This window comes from Tursiops truncatus, chromosome 10, assembly GCF_011762595.2.
Source record: "Tursiops truncatus isolate mTurTru1 chromosome 10, mTurTru1.mat.Y, whole genome shotgun sequence".
In the NCBI taxonomy this organism is placed as follows: Eukaryota; Metazoa; Chordata; class Mammalia; order Artiodactyla; family Delphinidae; genus Tursiops; species Tursiops truncatus.
Window position 1 is genome coordinate 8326521 of NC_047043.1, and position 19637 is coordinate 8346157.

Consider the following 19637-nt stretch of genomic DNA (forward strand, 5'->3'; position numbering starts at 1 on the left):
AGTCCTCATGCCCAGAATCTCAGAATGTGACCCTGTTGGGAAACAGGATTGGTGCAGATGTAATTCATTAAAATGAGGTCATACTCTCTTTGGATCTCAGTGTCCCCATTTGGGACATGAGGGGTAGTTGGATAGTACTTTTTGTGGAGTACAGTTCCAAAATCTGTGGAAACAGAGGTGGTGGGATGGGAGAGGGAGTTTAGGAGAGAGGGCTCTGAGCTCTCCATCTCTCCTTTGACCAAAGCAGGTCCAGTTTTAACTGTTTTATGTTTGGGAACTTTTGGTAATATTTGGCTTAAAAAGTGTTTGTTTAAAAAATAAAATTAAAAAATTCAAATCTACTGGCTTAGGTGATATCTCAGATCCTTTCCAACTGCAAGAGCCTATGATTACAAGGTTTTACAAGTTAACACATATGGGTTTGATGAACACATAGCACAGATTTTTCTCAAAAAAAGCCTGATTTAATAAAATTTATTTCTTTTCAGCAAAGGAAATTTGTTAAAGAACTTATGAAAGCAATTTAATTTTTAAGCCTTTTAAAGACCTTCATATAGAACAGTCGTACATTAGAAAAGCAATCTTTTTTTGGACCATATGTTGGGATTTGGGGTTTAGAAATATGCCCGCTGTCCACATGGGGCTATGAGACCCATGTGCAAGCAAGCACTTGTACACAAATAGGACCTTCAGATGATGAGCTCTTGAGAAGAATAACTGTGCCTGTTCCATCTTTGTTTCCCCAGGACCCAGCTCAGTATCTGGTACACAGTAGGTGCTTAATAAAAGTTTGTTGAATGAGAACATATGATGAAGTAGACTCTTTCCCTGGAGCTCGGTGAGAATTCTTCGTGGTAAGAAGGAAAAAGAACTTCTTTCTAAAGGAAGGGGAGGGTGGAGTGGAATCCAGAAGAGGGGCAGGCATGGGTAAAAGTGGCAGGGCTTCTGCGTGAAGGATGGTTATTTCTGTGGGACGGGATATTCACCGTTGAGAAAGGCAGCTCTCATGGTTCCCTCAGGACAGTCTAAGTTCCTGGTTTCCTGGCAACCTATTTTATTTCCCACACTGAGGCCAGTGGACCACTGAGTCTACATTTTCCCCATTTCTCACTGGGTGTTTCCCTAGTCTGGTATCTGATCCTTATGTTTAAGGTCCTTGATGGGAAGGGGCCTGGGCTGCTACTAAGATAAGCCAGGTTCGGCAACCTTCATCTTCCATCTGGCCATACACAACTGGCAATGCGGTAGGATGTTCAAGGCAGGAAGACCAGTGGCCTGAAATCAGGAGACCTGGGCTCTAGTCCCAGGTGTGTGGCTTTGGGCAACTCAGCCATTTCTAAGCCCCAGTTTCCTCACGTATAAGATGAAGGACTCAGACACAAAAATTCTGTGTCTTATTTAGGTTATTGCTCGGATATATAATTGGTAGGATACGATGAAAGGTATTATTAACCAAAGACAGTATCTCTCTTTCTCTCTGTCTCTGACTCTCTGTCTCTGACCCTGTCACACTGTGTGATGTTTCCACCTTGCTGTGCCTTTGAGATAAGGCCTTGAAGGCAATGGTGAAAATGCAGTGCTATTTAATTAAAAGGCACAGAAGCTAAGCATTTATCAGTAGTGAACATCATGAATTGAGTGTATTTATCTGGTCCCCCTTTCACCACCTGGGTAGTGTCCTAAGGGAATGGGGCTTGCCCTGGGTCAGATTTATGGGTAAAGGGGTCCGAAAGACCCTCACCAGGGGACCAGGTGGTGTTCCGTAGAGGGGGAGCAGGGCCCCGGGGCAGAAACCAGCTGGGTCCCCCTTATGGCTCCGAGGACAGCTCTGGGCCCAGGACTAGTGTAGCCAGCAGAGCATACTGGCTGTTACTGTCCGGCCACTGACAATACCTGAAACAGAGGCCTCTTGAAACTGCATACTGATTGACTTGTCTTCCTTAGTAATTTCAGTTCCCCAGGCTGTGGAGCCTTACTAGATGCCGGCCAGCTGGTGACAGAGTCCTTCTATCATGTTGGCATTCGTGCAGTTTATTTTGGTAGGTAACTAAGACAGAAAGACAGAGTTAACCAAACACTTCATAAAACAGTCCATCAGCCACCTGCTCGCAGAGCAGAAAGTCAGATTTGTTTGCCTTTCTTTGGCAGAAAGATCAGCCTTCTCTTGGTTCCCATTCAGAATTCTAACCAGGTTACCTGTGAAAACTTCTGAATTATGGTATATATATATTTTCCATTTGTGTAAAAACAATAAGTAAATAGCACTTATCTCATCGGGCCACGCCAAAGAAGAATTTGTTGAGGATTTAACACCTTAATGCGTTGGACATACTTGAATTTGACTAAACAGTCAAATTGCATGATTTGGCTCAATGTAACCAGTTTAAATATCCTTGGCGTATAGATTTTCAAGTGACCTTGGTTCTCTAGGCGTGATCCCTGAGGGGACTGGCTCTTAAGTGAATTGGAAATGCTCAGATATGTTTCAAAGATCTATAAAATAAGCCTTTCTTTTGTTTTAAATTGGTAAGACTCAGTAAAGAGAGTGAGGTGAAAAGAGCTATTAGTTCATCCGCGTGCACATCCAAATGTGCACCTTGGAGGCATAGCAACTAGGTAATTCATGTTTAAAAATCTTCTGCAAACAGCAAGATATTCCAAACTACAGCCAAAACCCTGACCAAGAAAAAAGGGAACGGCAGTGCTCATGAAATAAATGAGAATGGAAGTCAGAGTTCTAAGTCCTTTAAACCCCTTTGCACTTAGGTAATGTCTTGCTGAGCACATGGCCCTGGTTCTTTTCCTGGTCTTTGTCAGCGAACTTTTAGGAACCTCCTGGCAGAAGAGGCCTTTGTTTCAGGCACTGTTTTCTGCACCTTCCACTCCTGTCGAGTTCTTAGATGCTATTTATAGGGACTTTCAACTGCCTCCTTCTCCCATCTGGTATTAATCTTTATTTCTTCTTCTTTACTAGGTTCTGACTCATCTCTGCCCAGACTGACAGGTTTCCTGAGGCCTTGTTTCCCCAGACGTGGTGCCCCACCCAGGTAAGTCAACTTGCTGTTGTCCATGAGGAAAGGAAGGTCTTGATTCCCAGGCTCAGAGAACGAGGCCGTGATCACTCAATTTTCCAAGTCAGAATTGGAGAGTTTTCCTTAGCGCCTCTGTTATTCCCACTCCCCACATCTAATCAGTAATGGGATCTTGTCCTTTCTAGCTCCTTAGGACCTCCATACCCCTCCCTTGCCCCCCATCTCTCCATCTCAGTTGCCACTGTCTTAGCTCATTGCCTCTCTCCTGGACTGTTGAATTGTCTCCACACTTCATCCTCAAGACAATGGGGAAGACTTTGAAGAGTTTTAACTGAGAAGGAACGTGATCACATTTCCTTCTCACAAAAATCACACTGAATCTAGTGGATGAATTGAAAAGGCGTCTGGAAGGGTGGTGGAGAGAAATCCATTACAAAGCTCTGCTAGGGTCTAGATGAGAAATGAGGAGGGTCCGGTTTAAGCCCATGACAGAGACAATGGAGAGGTGAGGAGGTGGGTATTAAGCAAGTAGAATGGATAGAGCATAGTAACTGGTTGGAATTAGAAGGCAAGGGAGAGGGAGTGTTTGTTATAAATGTCTCCCAGGTAGAAGCTTAGGAGACTGGGTGGATGATAGTATTATTATGAGAAAGAGGCAATTAAGAATTAAATCTGTGAGAAAATGATGAATTTAATGACATGTTCAGTTCCAGTTTCATGTGGGGAATGTCAAGTGGAGAGAGAATCCATGAGCAGTGACATACAAGTCTGGGATTCAGAGTGAGGTTAATGTTGAAGACACAGATTTTGAGTCTGTGTTTATAGCTGGTAGTTAAAGCCAGGGAAAGTATGACACTAGTGGACAGAGCTTATAAAGTAGGAAAGGAAGCCAGTGGGCCCCCAGGGAACGCCACAGAGGGGAAGGGGCTGGAGAGGTAAGAGGAAATTCAGGATGCTGTGCTGTTACAGAAAGCAAGAGAGGAAAGAATTTGACGATTGGATTATGGACGTTCTTAAGAAAATCAATTTCAATGGAGAGTTGGGGACAGATGACAAATGCCATTGGGATGAATAGTGAGAGGTGAGACGTTTCAGACAGTGAGTCTAGATTTCCCTTTCTAGACACTTTACCATAAAAACAAGTGGAGAAATGGGACACAGAAAAGATGACATGCAAGGTCCCTGTCTTAGGAGCATGTAGCAGTGGCCTGTGCACAAGAGAATAGAAAGGCAACTGTGACGCTTAATTTTATGTGTCACCTTGGCTGGGCCACAGGGTGCCCAGATATTTGGTCAAACACTATTCTGGGTGCTCCTGTGAGAATGGTTTTGGATGAGATTAACATGTAAGTATTATAATTTTAATGATTTAAGTAAGTAGACTGAGTAAAGCAGATTGCCCTGCCTAATGTGGTGAGCCCTATCCAGTCACTTGAAGGCCTAAACAGAGCAAAAAGACTGACTCTCCCTGAGTCTGAGAGAATTCCTCCTGCCTGAATGTCTTTGAACTGGGTCATTGGTGTTTTTCTGCTTTTTGACTCGAGGCACTGGCTCTTCCTGGGCCTGTCAGCTTTTGGACCTGCTTCAGACTCCACCATCAGTTTTCCTCATTCACAGGCCATCAGACTTGGACTGGAACTAGATCACTGGCTCTTCTGGGTCTCCAGCTTGCCTACCCACACTGCAGATATTAGGACCTGCCCATCTCTCTAATTACATGAGCCACTTCCTTATAATAAATCATATATACATGTCTTCAGGTTATTGCTTCTGTTTCTATGGAGAACTCTGACTAATACAGCATAGAATGGAAAATAAAAGGGAAAAAAAAAGGAAATAAGGCAGGAAGGGAGAGTAAAGGGAAGGTGTGGGGTGGATGAAGTCCGTGAGAGCCTACGAGCTTCAAAACTGTAGGGAGAGAGCGGGTGACCGTTTAGCTGTCTGTAATCTCTGATGGCATTGAGGACTCATTCCTGTTATGTAACTAGAATTAACCTTTAGACTTTGCTGCCTTGGAGTCTCTTGTCTTGCAGAAGCGAGACTTCCTAGCTTGGCTTGTTTTCTTGTTACTTAGGAGCTGTTGCTAGCATAAGGTCATACTTAGAAAATTGAACCCTCAATAAGATTACTCAGAGACTTGGCTGCTTTCTCCCTGGCCATTTTGTCTTTAGGTTGAAAAAAGAAACAGCTCACTTTCCTAAAGTGACATCACACATCACTTTGAAATATGCTCTACAGGCCAGCCTGAAATCTGTGGGGGGTTTTTTTGTTTGTTTGTTTTGTTTTTTGGAAACCCATGAAAGAGAAATTTTTGTTTTAAAAAATGTTAAAATAATTTTTTTTTACTCTAAAAAGCTTCTCTGATAACCCAGTTATTAGGAAACTATGTGCTGAATAGAAACAGTAGCAGAGGTGAGAATTTGTCCACTTCATACCTGCCTCATTTCTGCCATATGATAACCTCAGAAACGACCGGAGTGATTTACATGAGAGATGTATTGGGCACTCAGAATTCATTTCATGTCTGCTCTATTTTTGTAATCCTCTTTGTTATACTATTAAAGTGACGAAGATAAATCATTTTATTTGTGGCTGTAGCCGATGCCATTTGGAATATCTGCCCAGCCTCTCTGCTCACTCAGGGTAGTAGGTTCCAGATTTCAGTTTGGACAACATGATGCTTTAGTGTTCACAGCTGCCTGGACCTGGGGTGGGTGCCTGACCGAAGTTCGGAGTCACAGTCCTTCACACACACACTGAGTCACTCACGCAGACCCTCTCCAAGTGCAAACTTGGGCGCGTGGCTGCATTTCTGCCTCTGGTACCATGAGCTATATCCTTGTCCTTAGGATGACCACCTCCCTTCCTTTCTCACTATCCTATCCCCCACCGAGCTGAGTTGAACTGTATTTTATTACTTGCAGCCAAAAGAGTCCTAATTTATTTAGCTATAATTTAAAAAATAAAAATATTCCCTTCTTGAGTTGAAATAAGAATTTCAATGGTAACTTCTGGGAACAGTGTGTTGGGGAACACAATGTTCTAATTAAACAACTACCCATACTCTCTAGCCTCTTCCTCATCCCAAGAAAGCCTCAGGAAGTAGTCACGACAGGCAATGCTACACCCTTGGAGGAGGTGTGGTCAGTGCGATATCTATGACAGGTGACTTGTCTGAATCCATGAGGATTACACATGCATACACCTGTGGACCCAGCAAGAGCATTTGTGGGAATTTATGTTACAGATAATTTATTGGATGGGTGCAGAAAAAAAGAAGTATATACATATAATCATACAGGTGCAAAAAAGACACAGTAGAATGTCACTCGGTAAAGCATCGTTGGGAAGAGCAAAGTATCAGAAACAATCTACATTTCTATTAATATAGAATTGGTTAAATAAATTGTACAAATCCACACAATTGGAGTACTATGATGCCGTAAAAAGGAATGAATAAGGTCTTTCTGTATGGAAAGATTGCCAAGTGAAAAGAGCAGAGTGCATGAATGAGAGGAACCCACAGCTCCACGAAGCGTTGTAGGAATGAGACTGGAAATTCCTTCCCTGGGGACAAAATCTCCTATTTCTCATAGTCCACGATAGAAACCATGCTTAACATTTTACCATGTCTGAGAGAGAGAGAAAACAGTGACTCAAAACCCACACTAAGGTAAGTAACCTTAAACTGCTCTTTTCCTTGAAAATGAGGATACCTCACCTTCATTGTGGATGATAAAGTCTGAAGAAACAACTTCCGAGTTTACTTGGGACTGCCCAAGGTGGTGCTGACAGATAGGAAACAGGCCTCCTAGTTAAATGTGAATTCCAGATAAACAACAAATGCTTTGCATACTAAAGTGATATGCTGAAAACTATATTAAAATTTATTTGTTGTTTATCTGAAATTCAGACTTAACCGGTGGCCTGTATTTATATTTTGCTGAATCCGTCAACCCAGGCCCCAGGGACTAGCCTGCCCGAGTGGAAGCTCCAGCCTCCATGGTTTGAGACACAAGTGGGAAAGCCCATTGGTCTCCATCATTCCAAGGAAATGACAACCAGACACCCACTCATCTAAGAACCAACCAGATGCCCCGATGGGCATGACAACCGCTGCTAATTTCTCTGCCACCTCCTGCCCCAGCAAATGGCCACCATCCAGGCCTCTGCTACTGCTCTAGGTCCCAAAGAGAAAGCACGAATACCCCCTTCACTCGGACGGGTGAAGCTCACAACCATCACATTTGATGGACTTTGTGTTTCTAATAGGAAATATGGATTTGTGCTGCTTTCCCAAATTTTCTCACCTGGCCCACCCACTCTCATGACTTAAAAAGACAGAATGACTGTGTATTCTGCCAAGAAACCCCCTTCTAGCAACCAGAGCATGGTCCAAGGCAGCCCCTTCTAGGTGCCAAGGTACCTGGCAAGCCTCGAAGGTGGTAGCCCATCATCTCAGCTGCTTCATCTGAGAGGAAGAGGGTGGCTCTGGTGAAACATCACTCCCACAGCAGAGACCATCTTTCCAGTTATGAGGGGGCCTGCTCAAGTCTTGACTGTGACCCCCCATCAGAGAAGGGGAGCAAGCCTGTCCTCAGGAATGTCAGCTCTTTATCTGCCCTTCATTGGTTCAAGGCACAGATCGTGCTCATGGAACACCGCTCAGCTTTCCTCCTCCATCAAAGAGAAAACTCTCCTGCATGGGAAGACCTCTTGCAATGTACACCTTGGGTTACCCGCCGTCTACATGTGCGGCCAGCTCTGCAATTACAACACACACGATGACAGTGAACACAGGTCCCAGCAGCCCTCCTCCCAGGGACAGAGGAGATGTGTAAACCCCACAGGTGGTAGGCCTGTCTTCTCTGAACCTCGGTCCCCCCAGGTTCCAGCTTGGTGAGCTGACAACCTGTCTTCTGAACAGTCCATAGGATTGGAGGCTAAGCTTCCAATTTAGCTTTCTGGAAAAGGTGGGCCCACAGAAGGACAATTAAAGACAATAGCTGTGCTAGACCAGTGCCACAGGAAAAGACTGGCTCTTTCCTGAAGCTGCGGCTCACCGAATAAAGGCCAAGCCACCAGCAGCCACAGTTCAAGCAGAGAAGTGCAGCCACTGCAGTCATGATTCAGAGACACTGAACCCTGCACCAAGTGTGGGCGAACAGTCAGGTGTGTTACATCACGGAGACTGATTTCAAAGTGTGGTGAACCCAGTGGGGTTTTTAGGGCAGACACACAATTGCTTGCAAACAAGTAGCAGGTACAATGAGCAGCGTTTTGTGCTTCTCTGCAGGTTTTCTCTTTGGTCTCTCGAGGGAGCTGGAAGAAACCCAATTCTGAAACTCAAACCTGCATCGGCCATTATTTTCCCTTAAACTAGATCTGAACCTAGGATATCTTCTGGCTCTATTTGCCAAATTCTAATGGGAACTGGGCCCTCCAAATATTATTCTTATTATGTGGTGCTAATATTTTTTGCTGGAAACACATCATACCAAGATGTCTTGGACCCCTTCCTTTACCAGACTAGTTGAAAGCTCAAATGAGCAGACATCCAACTTCCGGGCTGATCCAGGTTTTTCATGATCAAGCCAGGGCAGGCAAAGATTCCAGGAAAAGTCTCCTGGGAAGGCCAAGGATTTCTGAAAGTATCTGTGGACAAACAGATGCAATATGACTGGGCTAATTCCCATAACTCAGCTAAACTGATGAAAGTGCTTTGTGGATTATTGGCAGGTAGACTGACTGTGGCCTGGGCCCTGGCAACTGGGGCCTGAGCTGGGGGAACCCGCCTGCCATTCAAATGCCCCTTGGCTGCAGAGAAGCAGGAGAAGGCAAGGGGCATCCAGTGGCGACTGGATTTTTGGACACAGTATTGCCAGGCAGACACCTGGCCGAGCCTGCGGGCATGTGGGAGGGGACCCAGATAGTTTTAATCGCTCCCAACCCTTCTCCTGTATGTCCCCCTTTCTTCTTCTCCCCTCCCCAGCAGCTCACCAGAAATCATGGCCTAACGGAGCAGGATGGAGTTCAGTGTTTCTCAGGTGAGATGCACAGACCACCTGCATCAGAATCTGTGGAGACACTGGTTTAAAATCCGGATTCTTGGGGCCTGCTCTAGACCTACCTACTGAGTCTCTGTGGGGAGGCCTGGGTAGCTGCACTGTTCACAAACTCCCCTGGGTGATTCTTACAGGCACTAAAGTTGAGAAGCATCATTAGAAGTAAAAGGGTCTCCCATGAGCAGCCAAAACACCCAAGTTCAACTTACTACCTAGATCGTCTTGGGCAAGTTGTTTATTACTTTCCAGCCTCATTTCCCCACCTGTAAGCATGGGTATGCCATTTTATGAGACTGATTTTTCTTCTCCTTGAGGATTCAATGCAATAAGACACAGGACTAGGCTGAGCTCTTGCTAGATTTTAGCAGCCAGGACCCCAGGAGAGACAGAAAAGGGAGGGTGAGCTAAGGAAAATCTTTCTAGGCCTCAGGGTGCATATAGTTTACAGCAATCTTCAAAGGCTCAAACTTTTCTGGACGGACACAGCGCACGGAGATTTAACACCAAGTGGCTTGACTACCCACTAAAGCCTTCCTAACATAGCCAGGAGTGGAGGATATGGTGCTACAGGGAAGAAAATGTGACAAAGAGATGCTTTCAGACAGGCAGACACAGGCTAATATAGAAGTGGAATAGGGCTTCCCTGGTGGCGCAGTGGTTGAGAGTCCGCCTGCCGATGCAGGGGACGCGGGTTCGTGCCCCGGTCCGGGAACATCCCACATGCCACGGAGCGGCTGGGCCCGTGAGCCATGGCCGCTGAGCCTGCGCGTCCGGAGCCTGTGCTCCGCAGCGGGAGAGGCCACAACAGTGAGAGGCCCACGTACCGCAAAAAAAAAAAAAAAAAAAAGTGTAATAATACACCTAGCTAAGAGCATAGGGTAAAACCCCCACATGCTCTCGGCCACTGATCCTCACCAAGGGCAATTATGTCCCCCAGGGAACAGCGGGCAAAGTCCGGAGACATTTTTGATTGTCGTAACCGGGGGATGCTCTGGCATCTGGCAGGCAGAGGCCAGCGACGCTGCTAAACATCGTCCAGTGCAGAGGCCAGTTTCCCATTGTGGAGAATTAACTGGCTCAAAATGCTAACAGAGCTGCGGCTGAGAAACCTTGCTCTAAGCTAACGCAGACGACTGAGTCACGGGTGATGGAAGGAGGCTAAACACCGCCCGAGTCACAGGATTCTGCTGCTGGATTGCAAAGTCTCACAGATGGACCAAGCGACCCGGTGTCCTGCAAGCTGGAGGATCACCGCTCACCTCTTTCCATATCACGTGTTCAGCGTAGCTGGTTTCCTGCTTGTTTCCACGATGAAACAATCGGGGAAAGTGTTCCTAGAGCTTTGGCAAAGCAGAAGTGTTCTCTGCAGGGGAGGGAGGAGGCCGCCTCACTCCTAGCAATTGTCTCTATTTTTACCACGAGGGTAGAACAAGAAGAAGGAACTGGGAAGCCCGGCCATCCACCGGGGTTTGCCCCGCTAAGGAGCCACGCCCAGGCTCGTTCGGCATAGCTCACAGGTGTAGAGGGATGCGGGGCAGGGCATCGGGTTTGGGACTAGGTCCAAATGGCAGTTGTTCTATGACACTCCTTTGCCAGTATCTTGCTTCCCTCCATGATCCTCGGCTGCTTTCGTGGATCTCCCCTGGTTCTGTCAGGTTGGTGCTCATCAGCTAGCTCCCTGGCTTTTCTCCCTCTCCTTGGTCCCCTGTCTCTTGCTGTCGCCTCTTTCCTGGCATGGCTTGTGTTCTGGGGCTATAGCTCCAGAAACAAATCTCTCTGTGTGCCCTAGACTCCTTCTGCACAAACTCCCCGTGGGCAGGGCTGGCCTACCGGTTGGGTTTCTTTCTCAGGACTCCATCCACATCCCCTGGGATCCCTTGACCATTTTCACGCATCTGGCCTTCCTGCCTGCAGGGCCAGCGTCATGGGGGTGTGTGACCCCTGTGGTCACCAGGACTTCATGTTCAGAAGGACCCTATGCTGAGTTTGATGCTCTACTGTCATTTTGAAATTCTTAAATGTTTTTCCTTTGAACTTGCATTTTGTAAGTGAATTCTGATGGGGCAACAGAGCATGCACACGAACAGAGGAGATCCACACGGTCCGTGTGTCTGTCCCTTCTTCCTGCCCCACTCTCACAGACGGTCCCATGAGCACCAAATTCCAGTGGACCCTCAATGTGTGGGAGTTCACAGAGACTCAAGGCGAGTACAAGGAAAGTGTGTTTTGTCTCCAACTGAGTTAGCTGGGGAGCGGGAGGGATGCTGACGGCACCAAGAGGCCACACTTTCCATCTGAACCAAGACTTGCTTCTAACCCAGAAAGAAGGCGGTGGTTTCTAAGAAACATGGATGAGCAAAGAGCCCTCTCATGTTCTTTCTTCCTCACATTACTTTCCTGCCCTAGCCAAGGACCTGACTGATGCTAAAAATGATGACAGAGAAGGAAAGGGAAAGGTTAGGCCACCCATAGTCCCTTCCCTTTCAATCCTTCTTTACTCATCAGTAAGCTGAAGGTAGGGACTGTTAGTAACATGTGCATATGCATCAAGAAATGAAATAAAAGCAGATGAGTTACTTTTGCGCAGCTTTTCCACTGTTACGCTAAGAATGAAATATGCAAATTGTGTAATTTTTGGCGATTAGCATACTCGTTAAATGCTCTTATATTTGCATTTAAAACAGGCATCACACAATATTGAAATGAAAGGGGTAAAATATATGCTAATGATTTAAAATTTAACTTTTCCTTCACTTAGAGTGGCATTCAATAGTGGCATTTAAAAACAACAACAACAAAAAAAGAAACGATGACAAGCCAAGAGAGAGACTGTGAAGAAAGGAAAAAGCTTTTAGTTTAGTACCTTTTATTTGGCACCTTTCCCCTGCTTTTTAAAAAAGGGCGCCCACATTTTCATTTTGCACCAGGCCCTGCCTGTATGCGCTTCTTCCTACAGCCACAGTGGATTGCTGTGAGGCTGTAGGGATCTATTAGCCTGTGTGCACAGGCAGTGAGTGCCCAGGAACTGAAGTCCCCTGGGAGCGGCACTGAACCAATGTCCGATGCAATGGGAGGTACAAAAACCCCAGCTCCTGTGTTGCCCCTTCAGGACAGCCTTGTCATGTGGCCTGGACCAGCTCCAAGCTCCCCTGTGGGTTTGATCCAAGTCACCTTCTATCCAACTTCGCTCTTGGCAGTGTGCCTTTCCATGATCCCACTTCCTCACTCCTTACCGGTTTTTCCTGGGGAGAGTTCTGAAACGACCACTTTCATTTGACCTGAAATGCCATGTCCATATCTCTGGAAATCTGGGCCCCAGCCAGCTGAAGCATTCAAGGGTCTGTGGACGAGCTCACCTGTCTTCCTCAGTTCTGTGATCTGTCTCTGCCAGGGCCACTTTTTGTGAGGTGTCAATGGTAGATGGCAGGAAGCCCAACGCCATGGACATTCCCAAAGGAGTCTTCTAGAAACGTTGAGTTTGAAGGTTTACAGTGAAACGTTTTATTCAAACATCTTTCCGTGCAGGTCAGAGGGAATTTGGAGAGTACTTTGGAGAGCGGGCTCCATCATGGGTCACTCTACTGCAGGCAATGTTCTGGGCAGGTCTGGGCCAAGAGCCCAGTGAGAGAAGAGCGGACGGCTCTGACCTCACGGAAACATGCTCTATTTACCTAACAAGCCTCCTGACGTCACAGTGTCCCCAGCTCTGTTTGCTTGGCTCGGGGAAAAGAGAATAAAATGTACAAACAGCAGGCTTTGTTTTACCTGTTTAAATGAGTCATAATCTTTTCTGTAAAAATTGGTCTGGAACCAAAACAAAAGTCTTATCATCTTTTTCCACTCATCCAGGTACATTGTTACCTATCCTGAACAGTCTTGGGAAGCGCTTTCACTTTCTTTGCCCGGAGAATTTTTATCCATGCTTCAGAACTCAACACGATGTCAATAGGCTCTCTTTCCCGTTGCCACCTCAGAGCCCCACGTAAGTATTTGCGTATATGGTTGCTATGCCCCCTTAGAATGTAAGGACTTCAAGTCAGAACGTTTACTTTATTCTTTTTAAAAAATTTATTTATTTTTAAATAAACAAATTAATTAATTAATTTATTGGTTGCGTTGGGTCTTCATTGCTGTGAGCAGGCTGTCTCTAGTTGCGGCGAGAGGGGGCTACTCTCTGTTGCAGTGCGTGGGCTTCTCATTATGGTGGCTTCTCTTCTTTTTTTTTTTTTTTTTTTTTTTGCGGTACACCGGCCCCTCACCGCTGTGGCCTCTCCCGTTGCAGAGCACAGGCTGCGGACGCACAGGTTCAGCGGCCATGGCTCACGGGCCCAGCCGCTCTGCGGCATGTGGGATCTTCCCGGACCAGGGCATGAACCCGTGTCCCCCGCATCGGCAGGCGGACTCTCAACCACTGCGCTGTGGTGGCTTCTCTTGCTGAAGATCATGGACTCTAGGCATGCGGGCTCTAGAGTGCAGGCTCAGTAGTTGTGGTGCACAGGCTTAGTTGCTCCGCGGCATGTGGGATCCTCCCGGACCAGGGATCGAACCCGTGTCCCCTGCATTGGCAGGCAGAGACTTAACCACGGCGCCACCAGGAAAGCCCCATATCTTACTCATTTTTGAAGCCCCACAACCTGGTGCAGCACTTGTTATATGACTGATCTCAGAAGCATGTGATTAAATAATCATAATGGCAGCTGTATGAACCAGGCCCTACACTGAGCACTTCACATGCGTTATTGTCTCCCTCCTCACAGCAACATGATTAGGATCTATAAGGTGAGCACTAGTACCCTTGTTTTACCGTTGAGGAAACTGAAGCCAAGGAAGGTTAAGTAAGATCTTGCCTAAGATCACACAGCCTCCCCCAGCCAGAGGAAAGAGTCAAATAGCACCAGAGCCTGTGTTGTTCACCACGGAATAAATGAAGTCGGTGAATAGGTTTTTCCAAGGTGGCCAGGAAGAGAGCTCATTAGAAGGCAGACTTGTCTGTACAACGGCCTCTTAATTAAACAGAATAGCACAACCTTCTGAGACTGAAGCAGGAAGAAATAGAAAATATAAACAGACTAATCACAAGCACTGAAATTGAGACTGTGACTAAAAATCTTCCAACAAACAAAAGCCCAGGACCAGATGGCTTCACAGGAGAATTCTATCAAACATTTAGAGAAGAGCTAACACCCATCCTTCTCAAACTCTTCCAAAATATAGCAGAGGGAGGAACACTCCCAAACTCATTCTACGAGGCCACCATCACCCTGATACCAAAACCAGCCAAAGAGGTCACAACGAAAGAAAACTAAGACCAGTAACACTGATGAACATAGATGCAAAAATCCTCAACAAAATACTAGCAAACAGATTCCAACAGCACATTAAAAGGATCATACACCATGATCAAGTGGGGTTTATTCCAGGAATGCAAGGATTCTTCAATATATGGGAATCAATCAATGTGATAAACCATATTAACAAATTGAAGGAGAAAAACCATATGATCATCTCAGTAGATGCAGAAAAAGCTTTTGACAAAATTCAACACCCATTTATGACAAAAACCCTCCAGAAAGTAGGCACAGAGGGAACTTAACTCAACATAATAAAGGCCATGTATGACAAACACACAGCCAACATCGTTCTCAATGGTGAAAAACTGAAACCATTTCCTCCAAGATCAGGAACAAGACAAGGTTGTCCACTCTCACCACTCTTATTCAACATAGTTTTGGAAGTTTTAGCCATAGCAATCAGGGACGAAAAAGAAATAAAAGGAATCCAAATCGGAAAAGAAGAAGTAAAGCTGTCACTGTTTGCAGATGACATGATACTATACATAGAGAATCCTAAAGATGCTACCAGAAAACTACTAGAGCTAATCAATGAATTTGGTAAAGTAGCAGGATACAAAATTAATGCACAGAAATCTCTTGCATTCCTATACACTAATGATGGAAAATCTGAAAGTGAAATCAAGAAAACACTCCCATTTACCATTGCAACAAAAAGAATAAAATACCTAGGAATGAACCTACCTAAGGAAACAAAAGACCTGTATGCAGAAAACTATAAGACACTGATGAAAGAAATTAAAGATGATACAAACAGATGGAGAGATATACCATGTTCTTGGATTGGAAGAATCAACATTGTGAAAATGACTATACTACCCAAAGCAATCTACAGATTCAATGCAATCCCTATCAAACTACCACTGGCATTTTTCAGAGAACTAGAACAAAAAATTTCACAATTTGTATGGAAACACAAAAGACCCCGAAAAGCCAAAGCAATCTTGAGAAAGAAAAATGGAGCTGGAGGAATCAGGCTCCCTGACTTCAGACTATACTATAAAGCTACAGTAATCAAGACAGTATGGTACTGGCACAAAAACAGAAATATAGATCAATGGAACAGGATAGAGAAAGCCCAGAGATAAACTCAAACACATATGGTCACCTTATTTTTGATAAAGGAGGCAAGAATATACAATGGAGAAAAGACAGCCTCTTCAATAAGTGGTGCTGGGAAAACTGGACAGCTACATGTAAAGGAATGAAACTAGAACACTCCCTAACACCATACACAAAAATAAACTCAAAATGGATTAAAGACCTAAATGTAAGGCTGGACACTATAAAACTCTTAGAGGAAAACATAGGCAGAACACTCTATGACATAAATCACAGCAAGGTCCTTTTTGACACACCTCCTAGAATGGAAATAAAAACAAAAAGAAACAAATGGGACCTAATGAAACTTCAAAGCTTTTGCACAGCAAAGGAAACCATAAACAAGCCAAAAAGACAACCTTCAGAATGGGAGAAAATATTTGCAAATGAAGCAACTGGCAAAGGATTAATCTCCAAAATTTACAAGCAGCTCATGCAGCTCAATATCAAAAAAACAAACAACCCAATCCAAAAATGGGCAGAAGACCTAAATAGACATTTCTTCAAAGAAGACATACAGATTGCCCACAAACACATGAAAGGATGCTCAACATCACTAATAATTAGAGAAATTCGAATCAAAACTACAATGAGGTATCACCTCACACTGGTCAGAATGGCCATCATCAAAAAATCTAGAAACAATAAATGCTGGAGAGGGTGTGGAGAAAAGGGAACACTCTTGCACTGTTGGTGGGAATGTAAATTGATACAGCCACAATGGAGAACAGAATGGAGGTTCCTTAAAAACCTAAAAATAAAACTACCATATGACCCAGCAATCCCACTACTGGGCATATACCCTGAGAAAACCATAATTCAAAAAGAGTCATGTACCAAAATGTTCATTGCAGCTCTATTTACAACAGCTAGGACATGGAAGCAACCTAAGTGTCCATCAACAGATGAATGGATAAAGAAGATGTGGCACATATATACAATGGAATATTACTCAGCCATAAAAAGAAACGAAATTGAGTTATTTGCAGTGAGGTGAATGGACCTAGAGTCTGTCATACAGAGTGAAGTAAGTGAGAAAGAGAAAAACAAATACCGTATGCTAACACATATATAAGGAATCTAAAAAAAAAAAAAAGGTTCTGAAGGACTTACGGGCAGGACAGGACTAAAGATGGAGACGTAGAGGATGGACTTGAGGACATGGGGGGGGAAGGGCAAGCTGGGACGAAGTGAGAGAGTGGCATGGACTTATATACACTACCAAATGTAAAAGAGATAGCTAGTGGGAAGCAGCCACATAGCACAGGGAGATCAGCTCAGTGCTTTGTGTCCACCTAGAGGGGTGGGATAGGGAGGGTGGGAGGGAGACTCAAGAGGGAGGAGATTGGGGATATATGTATAGGTATAGCTGATTCACTTTGTTATAAAGCAGAAACTAACACAGCATTGTAAAGCAATTATACTCCAATAAAGGTGTTAAAAAAAATCAGAATAGCAAAATTCCTTACTTTAAAAAGAAGCCATTTTACTCTCCCAACTCTATATGGAACCAATTTTCATTTTAACCAGTTTCTCCCAAGTCCACTGAGCTTTGGTATCAGAAGGTCTTGTTACACAGGTATTTAGTTCTGTTGCAAATTAACAGCAATAAAGAAACCAAGCACAGCCGCAGAACCAGCGTCCTCCCAGCTTGTGATTATAGCTTGCTGGGGGACTCTACCAAAATTGCATTGTGTGTTTATGACACAAAGAAATTCTTGAGGGTGGTACTGATATACCCATTAACGACACTGGTATTTTTTGCCCCATGGGGCAGACAAGGAAAAGGGGTTTTATTTTGTTATGAGAAGCACTTTCTTGCTTATACTTAAATTTTATAGTTCACAAAGGATTTCAAAGTATTACCAAAGAATATGAACACCATGCTTGAATCATCTGGGCGTACTGGACTTTCATAGCCTAATGGGTGGTGTTTCACACTGCATTTCTTTTCAATTCATCTTGGATTCATTAAAAATAAAATCACAGATGTTCACAGAGATTCCTCGCCCCCACCCCCCACCTCCAGCCTTGGGCACTGAGGATGTGGCACATGGGTGGCTTTCTAAGGCTTGGTCAAGGCTGAGGACTTGCCTGAGGCCCAAGTGATCCTGTTTCTGGATTGTCTTGCTTCCTCGTCCACTTAGGAACCAACGGCCCCATAGTTCAGGCAATCTGGACTTGGAGTTGTCATTTATAGCCTCCCAAACTTTGAGGATGATGAAGTTATGAAAACATGAGAAATAGACTCAAATAGGAGGAAAAGTTTTGAGAACCACAAAAAAAAGAGAAAGAGGAAGGGTTGTATAGTGGGAAAAGTGATGAACTGATGGTTAGAGAGACTTGGGTTTTAGGTAGGGTGATCATAAAATTTATTATCCAAATTGGGACTCCTTTGAGGTTGAGAGAGATTACTGCTGATAATTCTGCTGGGACAACAGGACTAATGGGGACTGTCCTGGTATGGCATGGTCACCATAGTTCCAGGACACTAACTAGCTGTCTAACCTTTAGCAAGTCACTTAGCATCTCTGAGCCTCAACTTCTTTTCACGAAAGAGACAACCTACAATCTTCCCAGCCTTTTTCCATAAAGGACCTCCTCTTTAACTTCAATCTCCATGTTTTCCTCATGTTTCCTGCCAACTAAGGCCTCTTGCTCCACGCCTAGGAGAGTTCTCCTAGAGTGTCTTTACAACCTTAGGTGATCAGCAGGGATCAGGAATGGAATAACTGAGCAGCTGGTCATTCTCTTCTCCTGTCTTCCCCACTCCCAACCCATACTATCTCACTCTACGGGAAGAAATGCAATGGTCAAAACCCCTCTGCAGATGGGGCAAAGTGGGTCTCAGACCTGAGGTCTGCAGAATCAGCTGGCAAAATAAATAAGGGGCAAGCTGGCTACCTAAATACTCCACGGGTAGTGCAAACATTCTAGATTCTACCGCAGTACACTTGCAATGTGCTCAGTGGGGGCAGTGCTGCCCACCAAGTGCTATTGGGAAATGAGTGTTAGGGGATGGCTGGTTGTGACAATGACGGAAGGTAGACACCACTAGCATTTTGTGCCTAGAAGTTGGGGATGCTAAATGCCCTGCTATAAGCCAGAGACACTCGCATAGCGAACAGTCATCCCACCCCAGTTGTTAAAAGCATCCCCACCGAGAAACACTGCATAAAAGAATGGGCTTTTCAGTCTTACCTGTAGAGAATAATTTAGACCCTCTGAAGAGGCTCAGATCACACTGGACGGCTTGCTATGGTGCCGGAGCATCGGGCAGAACTTCCAGATGGAGCCACTTAGTTCTCACAGGCCCTGAATAAAAGGAAAGGGCAGAGGTGACACCAGAAGTCACCGTGTAACTCAACCCCACCCTAGTCTGAAGTACACCAAGCATTTTGTGGGGCGGTTTCTTTTTTCTCTCAATGTTTACAGAACTGTTGAATCATTGTCTTCATTTACTTATGAGATGATTGACATCGTCCCTGAAAACAGAAAAACAACTCGAGCTAAATCTAAAATGCATGTCTGCAGGAAACAGGGCAGTCCTTGGTCTCTGCTTTGCCTTCTATGGTAAACTTGGACTTCTCCTGGGTTTGCTTTCATTCATTTCAGCTAGAAGTGTGTGGCGAATCAACTTTGCACCAGTCTTCCCGTGGAATGGTTGACTCAGCTTTGCTGTGAGTTAGTGGCCCCAGGGGGAGAAGACCAGGGCTCCCTCTCTGTAAGATGCCTCCTGAAAGGGAAGAAGTCATTGACGACCCACAAAGGAGACCGTGGCCATAAATATTTCAGAATTTGCCTTCCTTAACATCTTAAATAATGGAAAACATTTGCTTGTTTAAGACTTTTAAGTCCTCCGGTCTTCGGCTTCAATCTCCAGTGGCGAGGTACAAGCATGACGTCATGGTCAGGAGGAAGGCACGGCACATAAAGGCTCGCCTGGGCCAGAGGGAAGCACTAAGCTCTGGAGGGCCCTCAGACAAATACACAAATGCGGCCCAGCACATGTCAAAGGCCTGTGCGAGGGCAAACATCTTCATGACTTTGGTCCTGGGAAGAGAGACCTGGCCTGGGATGAGAATTTA

At 45.0% G+C, this 19637-nt stretch overlaps 1 protein-coding gene across 1 annotated transcript in view; it reads right to left on the minus strand.

Annotated features, from left to right (window-relative positions):
* Positions 1-19637, minus strand: part of NEDD9 (neural precursor cell expressed, developmentally down-regulated 9) — a 195063-nt gene that overhangs the window by 126257 nt on the left and 49169 nt on the right. The window contains exon 3 of the mRNA XM_033863826.2: positions 18751-18864. The gene's annotated coding sequence lies outside the window, so the exon portion shown is untranslated. The remainder of the gene's footprint in view (positions 1-18750; positions 18865-19637) is intronic.